The 14,578-nt window shown below is 47.5% G+C and overlaps 1 protein-coding gene across 10 annotated transcripts in view; it reads right to left on the bottom strand.

Moving 5' to 3' along the window:
• Positions 1-14,578, bottom strand: part of KCNE2 (potassium voltage-gated channel subfamily E regulatory subunit 2) — a 178,866-nt gene that overhangs the window by 40,938 nt on the left and 123,350 nt on the right. For 2 of the 10 annotated variants that reach the window (XM_078656926.1, XM_078656918.1), the window contains exon 1: positions 9,797-9,920. The exons of the other annotated variants lie outside the window; for them this stretch is intronic. The gene's annotated coding sequence lies outside the window, so the exon portion shown is untranslated. Of the gene's footprint in view, positions 1-9,796; positions 9,921-14,578 lie in introns of those variants that run through there. 10 annotated transcript variants of the gene reach the window in all.

Raw genomic sequence — 14,578 nt, forward strand, 5'->3', positions numbered from 1 at the left:
TTCAAGCCTAAGGGAAAGCAGAATGTTCCTGCTCTAGACCCTGATTCCACTTGCCAGGTAAATGTCAAGTGCAAATTAAGTATCTTTCTCTACTGATACAGGGGTGCCTTAATGATTGGGGTGCAATAAGCATTCAAGTAAGAGCTGCACCACGTAAATGGGAAATAACTTGATTTAATCATGATATCAGCCGGTCCAAGGGTTCACAAAACCAAATGTCATTAAATTTGCACTTGCGTTACGCGGCAGGTTTTACCTGCCACGAATCTATGGGTCTGCACCTAAAGGCGCAAAGTAAGCCTGGGCGTAGTATGCGTAGCGTAGCTGAAGACATTGTGTACTTGCCTGTATTGTGCTAAAATTGCAATATAATTGCAAAAAACTTCCTGTACATAACCAGATGTGAAAATATAAGTTTGTCTAGCTTTATATGCTTAAGTGAATATAGTACTCTCACAATGGTGAAACTGTAAAGTTGGCAAGCAGTGGGAGATGTGATGATTTTGAGATCCTCCCTAACCTAGGGGGAGTACCAAACAGATGCCTTGAAAACAAAAAAGCACATCTTATTGAACGATTTAGTTGTGGTCCCATCCTCTTAGGACAAACCCAAACACAGTTATTGGCAAAAAAACATTCCCAACCAAAGGCCCTGCAAAGCATTATGGGATGAAATTAGCAGTGGGCAGTGAATATTATATAGTATACAATATCAAAAGAATTCTACAAAGAGCTGCAGTTCCACTGGTCATCCCTAGATGTCCCTCACAAGTCAAATACAAATGCTTGATGAAAGGGTTTCAATGGTTTTGCATTTCACTCGTGAGGGACATCTAGGGACGACCAGTGGAACTGCAGCTTGATGTAAGAATAATTTCAATGCTTTGCATTTGACTTGTGAGGGACATCTAGGGACGACCAGTGGAACTGCAGCTCTTTGTAGAATTATTTTGATATTGGATACTATGGGCCTCATTTATGAGGCCTTGCGTCAGTTTTGCGCCTCCGGTGCATCACTTTTTGTGACGCACCAGTGGTGTAAAAAAATGCGCCTTGTTGCGCCATATTTAAAAAGTGACGCATCTAGGTAGATGCGTCACTTTTTAAACCCCTGCGCCACATTATACCTGCGTCAGGTATAATGTATGCAGAGGGGGTGTTCCCCCGCAAAGAGCCTTGTAATAGTGACGCAGTGAAATCTATGAGATTTCACTGCGTCACTTTTAGGACGCTGTTGCGTCAAAATCTTGCGCCTGCCTCACAGCAGGTGTAAGACTGAAGCAAGCCCTTTCACATGGGGCTTTCCCCGTGTGAAAGGACGCATTGCTGTAGTTGCGTCACTTTTGTGACACACTCCAGCAATGCGTCACTTTTGCGCTTACAGATACGTCAGAAAAACTGACGTATCTGTAAGTCCTTGCGCAATGATGCGTCATATTGTAAATATGACGCATCATTAGGGTCGCAAGGAGGGCGCAATGAAAAGTGACGCATCACTTTTCTCGCAGCGATGCGTCACTTTTCATAAATAAGGCCCTATAATATTCACTGCCACTGCTAATCTTGTCCCATAATGCTTTGCAGGGCCTTTGGTTGGGATTGTTTTTTGCCAATAACTGTGCTTGGGGTGGTCCTCAAATGACGGTATCACCACTGAAGTTCAACAAAATGTGCTTTTTGTTTATGCTCTTTGTGTTCAAGGCATCTGCTTGGTGCTCCCCCTGGGTTAGGGGGGCCCAAAATCATCAGCTCTCTCATTACCTAATGTTTTCATTGAAAAAGTTCATTTTTGTGAAATAGTATATGCTGTTAAGCATGTAAAATTGCTTTTTCAAAGCACCTGAGTGATTAAGCACAGTTTTGGTACTGTACTACGTCAGCGTAGCGCAAACATCCATTTGCACATGAAACCAGCATACTAGCTAATTAATATCTGGGCCTAAGAGAAAGGGGGCAATGGTTATTTATGCAGGACAAGGATTGCACTACTGAATATAAAGCAGACCAGCATACTAGCTAATTAATATCTGGGCCTAAGAGAAAGGGGGCAATGGTTATTTATGCTGGACAAGGATTGCACTACTGAATATAAAGCAGAGGAATATCATCATACAATAATATTGTAGACAAAAAAGCGAGGACCAAAACATCGAAAGGTAAGTGATTATAGCTTGTTCCAATGATCGGCTGGCTGTAGTTGGTATATTAGGTGCTGGCAGATGAAAATATAATTTGCCGGTTTTGTGAGGCAGGGATCTCCACCCAGCCTGATGAATTCAATGCAACTTGGTTGATTAGTTTGGTGGTGAGAATCCCTCCCCACCTTCTTGGCACTCAACCATATAAAAGCACTGCAATATGACGTAATATACCATGACATAGCATAGTATACAATCAGTGGTGTGGCAGCGATGCCCTGTGGCCCTGGTAGGAGCAAGCAAACTGACCCCCTTGACTGCTGTTGGGGTGGTAAAATACAAGAAACTGTCAGGATTCAATGGACACCCTAGGGCTTAGGTCCCTGGTGCCACTGCACCTGGTGAACCATTGGTAGCTACATCCTGGCACACAGAACAGTGACGAGCCATAACATAGTATAACATACCATAACATACTTATGCCAAGAAAAGGGGGGCCACTCGGCCCCCACGCACGCATGGCTGGGCCCGGCCCCCCCTCCCACCAGTGCTGGTTGGCTGCGCGTCCCGCCGGTTGCCCCGGAAGCAGTTTTGCGCTTCCGGGGCAAGGGGGCGGGATCGCGGCTTAGGGGGGGTTTAAGAGCCTGGGGAGCGCGGGAAGCGGCCTCTTTATGCCCGCGCTCCCCAGGCTCGCTCCTCGCCCCGCTGTGGGGCCTTTCATTTTACTTTTGTTTATTTTGCAGGTTATCCCGCTAAGGCACAAAGCAAGATCGAGCACGACCGGAGAAGCCACCTTTGGAAGTGTGGACCCACGTTCGAATCTCGGCGCCCTCTTAATGCGGTGATGGGCTTGTCGGCGGAGAAGGCAATCGCCTCGGAGGATCAGCTGCATCGGTCAGCTGCGGTGCGAGCGGCTGCCACCCACCTCGTCCTTGACTGATGGGCATACATCGGTGGAAAAGCTGAGAAGAGGGCAGCCAGGACGGTCAGGGCGAACATTCACCTGGCGACGGGGGCGCTCCGGGGAGCAGCGAGATGTCGGGACGGAAACAGCGTTGCTGGTGTACATAAAGTTAAGTTGGGAGCAGAACACCGTAGAATTGTCACAAGGGCTGTCCTACGAAAGTTATTTGATAAGCGACCAAAGAGTGAATTAGACTTACTTTGTTGTTGAATGGGGGACAGCCCTGAATGTATGTGTGTATCATAGGGTACAGTTCCCAGCAATGTCTCATTTGAGCACTGCGCTGTCGGCACCATTGTTAATTCTTGCATGTCCTAGGGGCAAATAAGGATACAATTGATTTGCTCGCACAATGGTCTCTCTCGCATGTTTTATGATTATGAGTAAGTTTGTGACAGGCTTTCACACACACAACAGCCCTTCTAGAAAGGAGGCCTGCAGAACTGCAGTTCTATTCTCGCATGCCGTACCCTGGTGCCGTACTTAGACATAAAGCTTTGGTTCTGTGTTGTATACAGCATTTTCATAGGGTCATAACACAGGCTGTGTTTGTCTGGTGAGTATACATGATGAACAAATGTACAATGGTAAAAGCTTGTGATGTTACGGCACAGACTATTGAGCCTAACAGTTTTCTGTGACCAAAGAACCAATGTGATATGAAATATCCAGGTATAGAAGTAAAAGAAATGACCTCACTGTGCCAGTATACATGAGGTAGCACGGCTCATGGCAAAGGCACATGCCTTGCTACCAATACACATCGCATCACTTTATTGAAGATGCTCACCTTCCTTACTAGTCACATGTCCCAACGATAGAGGGAGTTTTCTGCATGCGCGTGGCAGAAAACAGTCCAGGTGCTGTGTAATATTTAGTATCCCGCGCACTTCGGCTGTTTTAGGAGCACCCAATCAATGTAGGAAATGTCGGAATGAAATGAAAACGATAGATGGAGTTTTCTGCATGCACGTGTTTTAAGAGCTCTTTTCCGAAGACAGCCCAAGGGAGGGGGGGGATGACACGATTCTAAGGGGATACTGAACATTACACGTGCAGCCGGCCCGTGTCTGAACTTGGTTTTCTTTTGCACAGGCCTGGAGAATGAATTGGGATCAGATTGGGCTGCTTATGCTGCCATCTAGTGGTCATGTAAGAATTTTCGGAATTATTACAATCGCATGCCTTTCAGAGCTGCTACTTAAGTTTCATAGTTTAATTGTGTCAGTGGTGCTAGGAGCCTCTATATTGATTGAAACTGATACGAATGTAGCACCAACCAATATGTTCTGCGCTCGTAATTTAAGATGGACTGCACTTGGTGGTACTTTAATGCGCCAGTCATGCAAATTAGCTGTGTGCAGTGAGGTGCCCTGGTGCTATATGCTCACAGCCATCAGCTCGCGCTCATTCCCGTATATGCTCATGAATCGTGTGATTCAGTGAGGATCAATCGCAATAGTTTTCTACTGTAGCAGAGGCGCCCATCGCTCATTTTTTCTGCAGATTCAGGTGCGGGATGTAGATCCACGGGTACTTTTAGCCGTTGTTGTTGCTGTTCACATTTCTCTGTGGGCACGTTCTGTGTCATAATGTGGGGGTTGTACAGGACTGATCCATAGCTTTTCTATTCTGCCATCTTGCCAGCGTGAAAGCTGCTTATTGTGTAGGAAGGCCAGCGCATACAGGGTGGCACCCATCCTAGCTCTCTACTGGGAAATACTTGGAAGCATCGGAATCATAAAACATAAAAGATAGGGTGGGCAGACAAAGGGGTAAAGACAAAAGCCTAAAGCGAGGTTTAACATGAGTAAAAAGCAGTCTCCCTTGGAACTCTATGAAAGGCCATCAGAGTGAAGAGTGGCACTGCCATCAAAGACTGGATCTGTGGGGGAAGAGGTGACTAATCAGCAAGACTGTCCGAAGTTAACAAAGCATCTCATTAACAGAGGACATCCTGGGGAACATGAAAGTGCACTTAACAGCTCTGCAACAGAGAACATATCCCCGCTCCCAAAGGAGAGGATTTGGGAGAGGATTTAGCCTACCTGCTTGGGCGTTCGTTCCCGGACCCAGGGGGCATGGGTTCGAGTCCTGGTCACGACGCTAGTCAATGCATCCCGTTTGTGGGCCCAGTGGCGTAATCGGTTGGCACTTGGTGCTTGTACAGCGGTAGTTGCAGGGAGCAATGCCGAGGTGTTGAGTTCGCGCCTGACCTGAAGCAGGTTGTTAAAAACAGATATATGATACAACAACAAGTAAACAGCATACCTACAAGGTTTTCAACGTTTGTTAGTTGTATAAGATAAATAACCAGCAACTAGGGCTTGTATACAATATTGAAAAAGCTTCCACTTAAAGCCCTGGTGACACTACGACGACGATTTCAAAAAGTGAAGGGAAATCCCTAGAAAAAATGACTCACTTTACGGAAGTTCCCTTCCCTTACAACGCTCACCGGGCATGACGTCATGCCATAACGTCTCCACTAGCGAGAAGTGAGCAGTGTGAGCACACGTACAGGCAACAAACAAGTCCCTGTGTTTGTTTTCTTTCTTCATCTATGTTGGGTGCGTCACATTGTTATCTTACGAACATCCAACTTTCTCTTCTTTTCTGAACTTTATGCATTACTGAATGCAACGAATTTTGGGTGGCGAGAACTTCCAGTCCTCGGCCACTTGGACCAAGAAAGTTAATCCTACAGTGGTTTTCTTATTAAAATGATTTGAGAATCTGAGGTGCTACCCCTGAGCGGGGAGCCCTGTTTTGTCTGCATTGCTTACATTGGGTGTGTAGTGGTACTCCTTTTCCTCGAGATGCTCTGTGGACGGTGCAGAATGCCTTAAACATTGATCATCTAGCCGGATTATGCGGCCATTAAAGGACTTGGGGAAAGGGTGTCATATCTTGGGGGTAAATTATTTGAACATAGTCTGAGAAGGTTGCCTGGCATATGCTGGGCACATGGCACCAGTCCAACGACCCACATTGATGGTAGGTTAAAGACAACATTATTAGAAAGCTATCCTAGTGGTAGCTGTGGAGAGCAGCCTTCAGGCTAAGGCTTGGAGGAAGGTAAAGCAGCTTGTTTTACCAGTCTATATACAGTCAGTAAACCTGTTTAACACACAGTAATTTAGCACAATATACGTTGAGCCCTAGGGGCCTACCGAACCATATATCAAGAAAGTGGTATAAGAACCACGACTGGCATACAGAGAAGGCCTAGAGCCTTTAGAACTGCGGGGGCCACCAGGAATCACCCAAGGTAGTGTCACATAGTGACACATGTGGACCCACGCGAAGGAAAAGCTTTTTATCTCACAGGTCATCTCATTTTAGTACTATTATCAATGGCATCAACCGATCTGATAGTTTTAACAAGCGTGCAACTTCTCCACACTAATGACCGATTTCTTGGGGCCTGATAATCCGACACACCATGGCCCCTGTTGTCACAATTACTATCAATGGCATCAACCGAACTGATGGTCACATCAATAGGGGGAACCTCTCCACGCTAATGACTTCTTTCTTGAGGTCTTGATATTCCTATACCCTGGCCCTTGTGGTCATACCTTCAAAGGTATCCCGGCGCCCAGTTGCAGCATCAATTAGACAGTGGGGGATCGGTGTCTAAACCCCTGGGCTCCAATGTGCTGGTAGTGCGCTTTGGTAGCGACAGTAAGTAGTCATGAAAGGGCTATGGCATTCACTGTGGTCTACAGGTTTATTCTTAGGCAAGGTTATACTGATAGGCACACCACGGTAGCATTGAGTTAGATGCGCTACATGTGACACAAGCTGATGCTATGCTGACCACTCGCAAGTGGCGAGTAAGGAAGGGAATACATACGGGGTTAATGCCAGCTAGGGCTTAGCATCTGAAGACAATGAATGCAGACACAGGTGGGGCAGCTGTAGTTAGGAAGCCAGGAACCCTACCCATCATACAGCGCTATTGCACGGCATTTCACACTGTGTATTGTCCTGAAGTAATCATGGATGGGCTATTGCATTTACGGTGGACTACAGGTCTAGGCTTTCAGGAAGGTCATACTACCAGGCACCCTCACGGGAGCCATGATGTAAATGCCTCGCAGGTGGCACAAGAGGGATGCTATGCGACACTCTGGCGGTGGCAGGTTGGATAGAAATGCATCCGGGGCAGACCTTAGTTAAGGCTTAGCGTGCGACAACAACGTAGGACGTGCAAGTGTGCTGTATCTTTCACCCGGAAGCCAGAAGCACTAATCGTCTGTGTTTGTTTTCATTTTTATGTCTGACCGGACCCATGGTTGATACCTGGGAAGGGCTCCACACCACAGCTGCAAGAGGTGGACAGCCAAGAGGATTGTGACATCTGGATTGGGAGTGTCAAAGACAAGCATCAAGTGTGACGAGCGGCCATTTCAACGGTTAAAGCGGTGCCGGCAGGTAAAGGTGCTACACATGTATCATAATTTGTGGTGTGTAAGGGTCACTCATTTTGGGTTGCCAGGGTCAGGGCAATGCACGGCAGGTGTATGTCGTCGCAGTTTGACCAGGAACACAAATCATGGAGGGGGTGTAACATCACCCTCGTTGGGAAATGGATACGGCTAGGGGGGCGCCTGGGCGCAAGGCCCCCTTTTCTTCATAAATAACACTGCAAAGGGTTAGGAGGCTCCATGATAAGAAGGTAGGCTGGCGCAGGGCTTAGCCTAACAATGACAGGGTGGCATCAACAGAAATTAGCGGGGGAAGTATAAGGCCTGGTGCACCAGGATGCAGATGACGGAGGCCAGGTAGCGGCACCGAGAGGGGGTGTTAGGTGCCTATGAGTAGGCCAGCCCCAGCTTTAGACCCTGCAACTTGAACAGGATACCCCCGGTCACAGCAACTACAGGGACCCATAGATGGGGTCTGTCCATCCAGAAAGGGGAGTGTGAGGTACTTGAGAGGCTCACCCCACTACCCGCAGTCATTATATGACATGCGGGTAGTAACGATTGTGTTGAACTGGGCAAAGGGGGGTCCTGGTGGAAGGGATGATCTCAGTAGTAAGCAGTTTAGCAACAATAAATTCAGACTGCACCAGAGGGGGATCAAAGTTGTTTCCTAGGCCGCAGTAGAGGGGCGTGGACTCTATTAGTGCGCTGAATCACTCGGTAAAGAGGATCAACACTTGGATTGAGAAATTATGTCAAACATCTCAATTGCAAAGAATAGTTGCCCATGGTGGGTGGGATGGTTCTTCTTGCAGGAGGGGGCCCATTTGACACTCAGGGAATGCCCTATTGATAAGGGATTATGTCAAACACCTCAATTGCAGAGAATAGTTGGCCATGGTGGGAGGGATGGTTCTTCTTGCAGGATGGGGCACATTTGACAGTCAGGGAATGCCCTATTGATAAGGAACAACTAGAGGGTAGAGGGTTTTATTAGGGAAATATGACCTTTCAGTGTAGGCTGCTGGGGGGGGGGGCAGATAGTCGGTCAACTATGCTGGCCTGTGGCGGTAAGGTCATAATCGGTGAGCAGCAATTTAAGGTCCTTAGGTGGGGGCGGCCCCATTCACGAAAGGGGTCGCCCAGGGGGAGGGGCCATTGGTCTCTCCCAGAACTTCAGGGGCAGGATATCCGCTTGCTTGGGTGCGGGGGAGGGGAGTCAACGCTTTCCTCAGGCTGGTAGCCACCCCACACAAACACTATGACGCTAAGGGCGCGAGTGTAAGGGCCCTCCTGTTATGGTTAAATGGAGTTCACGGAGCGCACGAGGGTAAACGGGCCCTTGTCGTGCATGCGCATCTCGGACGTGAGAGCGTAGCTGGGTAAAAGGATCTGACACCGGTTAGCGACCTTGCCGTAGGACCAGAAATTATTAAAATGCAAATTGATATCAGGATGTTAGATTCGGTTAGGAACCACGCTGTATTAGACATTTGTTAAGGTTAGCCCACCATACCTGTCTAAACTGGATGTAAATCTAATGTCTGAATTTTGCATTTAATAATTATGTAAATAATGTTATTTTATTACAATTTTAATTTTGTTTTCATATTTTTAATAAATACGGCCGGGGGGTCTCGAGACCCCCTGCCTTCCAAAGAATTCTGTTGTTGATCTGAATGTGTAACTGTAGTATGCACGTTAAAGGGGGGGGTGGCCGGCAGTCACAGACCATGAGAAAAGGGGGGCCACTCGGCCCCCACGCACGCATGGCTGGGCCCGGCCCCCCCTCCCACCAGTGCTGGTTGGCTGGGCGCCCCGCCGGTTGCCCCGGAAGCAGTTTTGCGCTTCCGGGGCAAGGGGGCGGGATCGCGGCTTAGGGGGGGTTTAAGAGCCTGGGGAGCGCGGGAAGCGGCCTCTTTGTGCCCGCGCTCCCCAGGCTCGCTCCTCGCCCCGCTGTGGGGCCTTTCATTTAATGTGTAACTGTAGTATGCACGTTAAAGGGGGGGGTGGCCGGCAGTCACAGACCATGTATAATATTACATATCATAACATATAGTAAGTACAACATACCATAACATACCACGACATTTTATATCATACTGTAACAGCATGCCATAACGTAAACCATTCAACTAAAGTCCTTTATAATTAATACTTTTCATTTTTTGGGATACCCTGCTTCAAAGTCCCCGCTTCCACGACATATATCACAATATCCTTTTCGTGGTTACAAATAGGAACACACTTATAAATCTTACCTCTTCTCTACCATGTAGATAATAGAGTCGTTGTACAATAAATCCAATATTTCCACTATTCCATTTGAAAAATATTCTGCACGGGAGCACTCAGGCAGATTTCTCGATACTGCGAAAACCGTCGATTGCTCGGCTTTCAATTGAGAACCACGCTTATATTAATTGCAGAAGGTAATCTAATCTCTGAAGGAAAATTAAATATTAGCATGTAGCCAATATAAACAATGCTTGCAGCTTGGAGGACACCTTGCCTCTCGCTGAGTTAGTAGAATACCTCAAGGTAATATGTGCAGTCATGCAGGTGCTCTCACTGTGCTCAGATACGGGTCCTAGGATGCTTGTTTCTAGTCCAGGAAGGACCTGGCCTGGCAGTTAGGGTTGGACTGTTCCTATTGGGCGCAGGGTCAAGACTGATTTGCAAGTGGCTGGGTCCAAACTGGAATGGCATGGTGAGCAAAAATATGATGGATTTAGGCTCAGATCTGTGTACTGGGGTGAATGAATGACATTGTTCTGCATTCTGTCCATCAATTGTTCTTTTTGCATTTGTCACCCCGAGTGGGACTGGTATGCCCAGACGTGTGTCCTGTGCTCTCCATGCCACTGGAGTCAAACTATCCTGGCTGATGAGGGCTGAAACCCCAAAACCAGTCATAGGATGCTTGTTTCCAGTCCAGGGAGGACCTGGCCTGGCGGTTTGGGCTGGACTGTTCCCTTTGGGCGCAGGGTCAAGGCTGATTTGCATATGGCTGGGTCCAAACTGGAATGGCATGGTGAGCAAAAAACCGATGGATTTAGGCCCAGATCTCTGTACTGGGGTGAATGTATGACATTGTTCTGCATTCTGTCCATCAATTGTTCTTTTTGCAGATACCCTGAGGCATAGGTTGAAAGAACGTGTTGCACTGTGAACTAGCAGCCATCACGCACTACTTTAGTACACAGACAATCATGTGCAGAGTCTCTGATTGCAGGTAGAGCTGTGAACACACAACAGGAAGAACAAGGAGTTTTCTTGCAGTTGTGGAAAATTCATATTCTAATCAGGCCTTTCTTCTGAGTAAATGAGTGCTAGGGCCAGCAATAGGGTAGACGTGGGCACGAGAGAGAAACAGTCATAAACCTTTGTGGGAATTCACAAAAATGTCACCTGGTCTATGTTTAGCGTTACCTGGAATTTTCCTAGAAATCTACAACACTTGTAGATGTTCAGGACTTACACATGGGTTCTGTGTGAGTAAGATAGGCAGTCAAGTCCCTGCTGGCTTAGATTTGAGCTGACGTAAACAGGAGTTGACGTGAAGCAGGAGCTTTGTAAATTAATCCTTAAATTTTAAATGCCACCTCAAATAGCTAAGGAATATGTTGTTTATTTTATGATCTCTGTGCCACTCTACCACTCGTGTATATTGCATACAAAGACAACAAGCATTTGCAATGCAATAGTTCTCGCATTTGTAAGAGTTTAAGCCATAGGCATTGTAATTGACAATGCCTTGTATTTATCTGGTTTTAAAACTAACACATAAATAAAAGGCATTGTCATTTACAATGTCAATAACTTAAACGCTCATAAATGCGAGATCTATTCCATTGCAAATGGTTGTTTACACTGGTTATTTGGTTTGCAATTCCGATATTGTGAGGTTAGTGGAAAAATTACATTTGTTTTTTTTGGGTGGAGCAAAAAGCAACACACATACCTTCAAACCACTGAAAACTTCTCAAACAATATCAGTAATGACATTTTTTTAAGAATGCATATGGCGCAATCCAATAAAGTACATACAAATTAAATGTAGACGGAACTAAAGCAATTGCATACGATTTTACTGTTACCCCTGTACCTATAGTGGTGAGCCTATCATCAGCAAGCAGTTTATTTAATCTTTCAACACTGCTTAAACCCACATTTGTGATGTCATATTTCACTGGGCAAGGATAGAAAATGGATGCTTTAATTCGTAGAAAATGGGTGAGGGTCGGGAACACGAAGCTGCTGAGTTTCTTTTCACTCACCAGCACGTAACACCGAGCTGCCTGCAGCCCCCGCAGTGCAAAGCTGGGGGCTCTTTGTATAGCTACGAGTTTAGCCACCTAAAGGGCCCCTCAAAGAGTACAGCCACAGGGGTCATGCTGGAAATGTAAGCCTACAGTTCTGTGCAAAAAGACACTACAAGTCCCAGAATGCAAGGTGCTCATGGCTCAACAACTACGATCGAGCGAAGGAGTCGCAGGGCTTGAGGTTTCTTGATAGTACAGAGACCTACTCTTGCGCACAGACAGGGAAATGTACAGACCGGGGCGGGAGTAGGAGGAGGGGCGGAGGCTGTAGGAACTCGGCACAGATACTGTGAACATTGTAGAACAAGCATCTGCAATGCAATTAGAGCTATTGGTGTTGCAAATTATGTTTTATTTATTTTTTTGTAAATAATGTCCCAGCATTAGCATAGGTCTATGACATAGGGCATCGGTGTGGCAACAGCAAAGCACATTCTGTTCCAGAGCACACATCTCACCAACAGAGCAGGCTTGCACCCCATCATCTCACGCCTGTGCACTTGTATGCTATGGTACAGGCACCGGAGTCCTTACACAATCCTGCATTTTGTTGCAATATAGCGCCAAGATGACTTGGAAACATAAATCAGAGCACTGTATTCGTTTCTTATGTGAAGCGAACCAGTCAGGGCCGTTTCTAGGTGTTTTGCTGCCCTAGGCGAGAATTGAAAAATGTCACCCCCTCCCTTTTACCACCATCACTCTCTCCCCCTTTCATCCATGCTTTTCAATATAAAAGTAAATATTTAAACAGCATATTTTGGGGTGAAAATGAATTGAAGCAGAGCTGAAGATGGCCTGGGAGCTCGGGACTGGAGCTCTGTGAGGACTGAGACTGCTAGGGGACGGGGGCTCTAAGAGGGCTGGGACTGCTAGAGGATGAGAGTTGAAGGTACAGAGGCTGCTAGTTGATAGGAGGTCTGAGGGACCGGAAGCTCTGGGACAGGAGCTTAGAATGCCGAGGGTTCCGGGGAAGGCCCGGGCTGCCAGGGGGTAGGGAGTTCTTATACGACTGGAGCTGCTAGAGTGGGGGACCTTTATAGGCCAGGACAGGAGCTGTACAGACAAAAAGGGTTTCGAAAAGACCAGGACTGCTTGAGGACGGGAACTAAGAGGGCAGGCTGCAAGGAGACACAGGCTCTGGGAGGACTGGGGGGCGCAGCAGCTAGAGGAAGGGGTCTGTGAGAGGGCAATAAAATATTGACCAGGGGGTCCGTGTTTAGTTCTGGCTTGTCGACAAGGCAGTCTCCACAGCCATTGATAGTCATTCTTTAAATTACCGATTCAGTAAGTCTTTCTCTCAACTCATGCTATTGGCTGTATCCTTTCTCCTCCTATGTCATGTTTGCTTGGCAATACATAAGGGACTATTTCACACCTCTGAATCATGTCACATTACATTATTTTTCTCCTAAATGCATTGTATACCCCTTTTGCCAATGAGCATCACCCCCTTCCTTCTGTGCCCACGCTCCATGCACAGGCCCTTTCAGGCGCCAATATTTTATAGCTGTGGGACAGCAGCGCACACAGGCAGAATTTCTGTGCCGGCCTTGTACCGGCTGTAAGAGAGGCCTGGGTAGCGCAAACCCTTCAGGGAACAGTTTGGCTCCTCTGGGCGCTGGAAAGAACCATGCAGTGACAGGCTGCTCCGCCCCTTCCTCCCCTGACCCAGGGCCCCCATTCATGCCCATCGCTTCCTCCAGGTTATAAATCACCGACTGTCTCATGGGAGCAGTGTGGGGGCGCCTCACCCCGGCCCTGAACCCTATGCACTGGGATCTACTGCTGTGTCTCATTCTGGCACGAGCGTCACTGGCCCCCAATTAAGTTCCTAAATTGAGCCCTTCAAAGAAGGCGCTGCTTTGTTTTACACTCTCTTGGATGAAGATCACACAAGCAGTCACATCGGAAGTCAGACAATGTCTCTCTGACCCAGAGCCTCTGGAGTCAAGGGCCAAATTCATGTTTTTTGCCGCCCTCCCGCTTTTGCCGCCCTAGGCGGCCGCCTAGGCTTGCCTAATGTAGAAACGGCCCTGGAACCAGTCACATGGTTAGTTTCCAAACAAAGAACCAACGCCGTGCGCAAGCAGCGCTATACAGGTCCCCCCTCGCAGCAGCGGGCCGGAATAAGGGATAACAAGAAAGGTATGGTGTACTATGTACTATGCATCGCACCATCCTTGTGTGCGCGCTGGGGTGGCCGCTGTGGGATTGCGTGAGCCCCCATCCTTCACCTGCAGACACTTTTAATAGAATACTTACCTGCTTTGTCAAGCCATACTCCGGACTCCGAGCCCAGGCGGGCTCTATAACAAAACTATAAAATTCAGCCCTTTGTTATCACTGACTGCGCCTCATGGGGACATAGTAGCCATTACAAGATAGAGGTGTGTGGGATGGATAGGGGGAGAGCCATGGAAGAGTCCAAGAGTTAACAAGATCAGCATGCCTTGCCCGTCCGCCCATAGTGCCATTACTGGTAACCTTTCCCACCCCCGGTCTGAGCATGCAAGAATGAATAAATACACAAGACAACTTTGTTATAGGAAAAGATTGCTGCAGGTTTATTCCATACAAGAGTATGCAATATGTGGGTTATCTTATGGGCGATCCAAGGGTGGGCAGCTGTGCCAACCTATGCTGCCCCGCCCGCCTGGTGAGCCAGCACTGGGGGGACACCCCGTTCGTGCTACCTTGCTGATCCTCTTACGGATC

The sequence above is a fragment of the Lissotriton helveticus genome, chromosome 8 (assembly GCF_964261635.1).
Source record: "Lissotriton helveticus chromosome 8, aLisHel1.1, whole genome shotgun sequence".
NCBI classification, from domain to species: domain Eukaryota; kingdom Metazoa; phylum Chordata; class Amphibia; order Caudata; family Salamandridae; genus Lissotriton; species Lissotriton helveticus.